We start from the raw sequence: 4,765 nt of genomic DNA, 5'->3' as shown, positions 1-4,765 counted from the left end.
ATAAATGTTTAAATAAGTGTCTAAATGGATGTTTTTTTTTAAAAAAATTGATTGGTTAACTGGCTTATTAAGTGTATCTTAGTGAATACATATATTAGCGAGTAATGTTTGAATATTTAAATATATGTATCAGTGTTTTACTTTGTGTATAAGTGGCTGCATGGGTTGGTGAGTAGCTACATGTGTGTGTATATGGGTTATTAGATGTTTTTTTAGTATCAGTATGAGTGTCTGTATGGTTTGGTGGGGCTGTTACTTAGCACATAGATGCATCAATGACTGACTCACTGTTTGTATGTGTTTTGAAGACAGCATTTATGTAGGATTGTATGGGTGGATGAGTGTGTATATGTGTGTGTTAGAGAGTGAATGCCTCTCTCACTAGTGTCTTTATGAGTAACTACATATGTTTTAATCTTGTATATGTGAGAATTGCTGTATATAAGTAAGTATATGTGAGAGTGAGAGATTGAAAGAGTTCCTGTTTAAATAAGTATGTGTTTTTATAAGTGATTGTTTAAGAGAGTAAGTATGTGTAAGTTTCCTTAGAAGTAATGTGCTAATGTGTGTATAGTTGTATATGCAAATAAATGGATGTTTATTAGTTTATTTGCATGTGTGAGTATATGTATGAGTAAGTTTTTGATGACTGTCGGTGTGTAACAGAATGAATAGGGGTATCACTACATATGATGAGTGAGTATATGTATGAGTGAATACATAAAACTGTTGGTGAATGTGTGAATTTGTATATACATGGTGAAATTACTGAATCGGTTGTTGTAACTGGTATTGGTATATCCACTTTTTTGTTAATGTTAGTTTCTATTTTTGAATATGTGTTTCAAAGGTTACTTTACAGTGAAAGGAGGTCTGTCACTGTGTTACAAGGATGGTGTCATCAGTGATGTCATGAGTGATGTCACTGACCATGTCATGAGTGATGTAATATGTGATGTCATCAGCAGTGCATTGCACGCGCAAGTTATAGTGAGTCCGACTAACTATAACGTGGGAATTTCAATGGCTTTATATCAGTAAAATTTCCAGCTAACTATAACTGGTGTGAAACCTATGGTTTTTTCAGTGAATTTAATAGGTTTTTTAAATGCTAATTCCTAACTATAACCGGTGTGAAACCTATGGTTTTTTCAGTGAATTTCATAGGTTTTTTAAATGCTAATTCCTAACTATAACTGGTGTGAAACCTATGGTTTTTTCAGTGAATTTCATAGGTTTTTTAAATGCTAATTCCTAACTATAGCTGGTGTGAAACCTATGGTTTTTTCAGTGAATTTCATAGGTTTTTTTAATGCTAATTTTTAACTTTTTGTAGGGCTTCATACCTATGTACTTTTTAGTGAATTTCTAAGCTTATTTTTTCACAAATGTCTTTAGCTGAGAAAGGTATGTTTTTCTAAAAATGAACACTATAATGTATATTAAGATACTATTTTTATTTTAAAAGAGTATTTTACTTTTTTTTTATATTTGACTCTGGAGCGCTCCCGGTGCGCGCACCGATGAACGCTTCGGTGCGCGTACCGTCAGCGCACCAACAAAAAAAAAGAAAAAAAAATTAATGAAGGAGTGACCATAAGGAATGAGGACAGAGAGAGTGGTGTTAAGAGAAAGAGAGCTAAAGGGAGGAACACAGAGGGACTGTGTAATAGATAGTAAGACAGATAAAAAGTGTAAGAGGAAGTAACTGAGAAAAGAAAAATGAATAAGGGAGCAAAAGAAGAGAAGAAATAGGAAGAAGACTAAAGCAGAGGTTCTGGGAGAATGTAAATGGATGATGAAAGTAAAAGGAAGGACAGTTAAGTATGGGAATGACAGGTAGTGACGGAATCAGAGGAAAGGAATAGTAGTGACGGAGGGAAAGTAAATAGCAGTGAATATAAGTAAAGAGGGGTGAAACAGGGTACATGTAAGTGAATAAGGGTAAGACATGGGGAATAATAGAGCGAAAGAAGAGAGAGAGTAAAAGAAGGAGTGTCACAAAGGGACTAAGTGAACCAGTAAAAAAGGTAAGTGAAGGAGTGTGCATAGACAGAGGTACTGCAAGAAGTTGAATGTGGTAGGAAGTAAACATGGAAGAAAAGAATAAGTGAGGGAAGCAAAGTAAGGAAACAGGGGTGAGAGAAAAATAGTGTAAATAAAACCAAAGGTGATAACAAAAAATATTTTGTAAACACACTTACCATATAATCAATGCAAACTTGTATCTGTGAAAGATAAAAGAAAAAACACGTTATAATTACTTAAAAATATATAATAAAATAGAAGAAACAGTTCATGAGGTTTAAAAATCTACAAAAGTTTACTAAGAAATGAAGCAATAGTGAAGGATACAAAAACAGAAAGAAAGTAATGTAGAAAGAGAAAAAAAAGGAAAAAGAAATAGAAAGAGAACAAATTCCTAAAGATAAATAAGATACTAAAAGAATGTAAGATATCAAAACAAAATCAGTAAAGATAAGAAAGTAAAAGAAAAATGAGTGAAAAGGAGAGAAGTCTGATTGAGAAACTATAAATAAAAAAGAGGAATAGAAGATGATTGAGAGTGAGTGAAGTGAAGTCACAGAGTGAAGGGATGAAAGGAATGAAGTTAGTATAGAACGATGGATAAAACAGGAGTGAGAGAGTAAGTACACAGAAAGACAAAAGGAAGAACTAAGTGAACTACAGTACAATGAGTGCGAAAGAAAAAAAAATGGAGAAAAAGATAGAGAGGGTTAGGAAACTAAAGCAGTGGTACTGAGAGAATATGAAAAAGATAAAAAGTGGTGGAAGGAACAGAGGAAATGCAGACAGTTCCTATTAGATTGAGAAGTTGTGAATGAAGTGCACTAAAGAAACAGCGATGAAAAAAGAGTGTAAATTAGTAAAGAGAGGTAAATAAGGATGAAAAAGAAAATGAGTGTAAGACAATGTGAACACAATATAAATTACACAATGCAAACTACACAATAACTTCTACAATATGTTACATTATTTATTTTTTCTGTTCTCAGAATATATTGAATTTCACTTAAATTAGTGAGTTCAAAGTCTTCATCATATAACAGCGGGGAAAAAAAAACACAATCTAAAAGATTGTGTTTAAAAAAACCCATTCAAACATACATCTCATATATGTACACTAATCTTTGATTCACTTACTTTTCCGTGAGGCCAAATAGAAGATAGTGAAGGTCCTTTTGGTGGTAAAAAAGTCTGCTGTGCTCTATAACTTCCATTTCATCGACTTCCTATGAAAAAAGATCTAAGAACATCATATCTTACACTTTCCTCACGGCCAATTTGTGTCAGATATATCAGTATTTTTTACTTTGAGATCCACTTAAAGTATCTACATGAGATAAATAATTTAAAATATTAGATTAACTAACTAACTAACTAACTTTTATTATCTAATCCCGTCTTCAAAGGCCAATTCCCTTTACTAAAACCTTGGTTTTAAAAACACTAGATAAGAATTTGTAGAGTCATAAGGCAAACGTTGTTTATAAGTTAAATGAGAATCATTGCAGTAACTCCATCCATTTTCAGATTTTAAGTAGCATGTATAATGTCCTGAGGTTGTCGAAGATCCATCATGATAAATAATAGCTTCAGTTGTAAAGGTTCTTCCTGAAATTGATAACTGAGAAGCTACAACATTTTTAATAGAAGTTGTCAATTTAGTTCCATCAGGTCTACATCGTTGGAAAACTAAAATGATATACTGACCATAACTTTGTATAAATAATGTGGATACCATTGGATAGTTACATTGGGTACTTAACTAGATTTTTAAATGACACTGATTTACAGTCTGGTAAAGTCAAATATATAAATCTTTCAGTGTCTATTCTAGTAGTACTTGATGAACTACAATTGTGGCAGTCATGCTGCCATTGATAAGAAAGGCTGAAAAGATTATCTACATCTACACCTTCATCTTCCAAAACATCAAACATATACAATAAAAATTCCTGACAATCCTGCTGAATGTTCTGTGAAAATTTATCTTGACCAGAACACATATCTAAAATATTTCGAATTTCTGTTACACTTTCTATTTGTGCTGTAACACTGCTACATTTCTCAAACACAGAATTCAATAAACCACACAATCTTTGATCCCGATTTTCAACAATCTGTTCTTGTAAACTTTTAAGAAAAAAAACAACATTAATCACTACATTAGCATAGCAGTTGACACCAGAACTATTTTCAAACTGAAATCCAACAACATTTTCTCCACAATTCTTTTTCTTCCTGTTTTCAATTACAGTTTTCTCTACTTTTTGTCTTTTTGCAACTACCTCACTACAATTATCCTCATTTCTTCTTTTTCGGCCTACCACACGTTTTTCAAACAGAGGATATTGAGGCAAATGTGGAGCATACTCTCTTCTTAATCTATTGTATTCTTTAACACAATCTAGATCTGCAGAAATCTTTGTCTCATCACACGCAATCAAGTACAATCCTGATAAAGTTCTGACTCGTGATAATGCCACATATGCCATACCCTCTTTAAACACAGATCTTCCAATGTTCACCAAAGCACCATCTACACTTAAACCTTGAGATTTATGAATTGTCACCGCATACGCCAAACAAACAGGAAACTGTTTTCAGCGAACATATAAGTCTTTTACAAGTAAAAATCTAGCAGAACCACGACTTATTTGTTGTACTTGTTCAATGCCATCAAATTTTATTTTTAAAAATTCAATTCCATCTCTATTTCTGTAATTCACAAAATCAACAA

This window comes from Lissotriton vulgaris, chromosome 12, assembly GCF_964263255.1.
Source record: "Lissotriton vulgaris chromosome 12, aLisVul1.2, whole genome shotgun sequence".
NCBI classification, from domain to species: Eukaryota; Metazoa; Chordata; class Amphibia; order Caudata; family Salamandridae; genus Lissotriton; species Lissotriton vulgaris.
The sequence above is the reverse complement of the archived record's forward strand: the minus strand, read 5'-3'. Positions refer to the sequence as shown.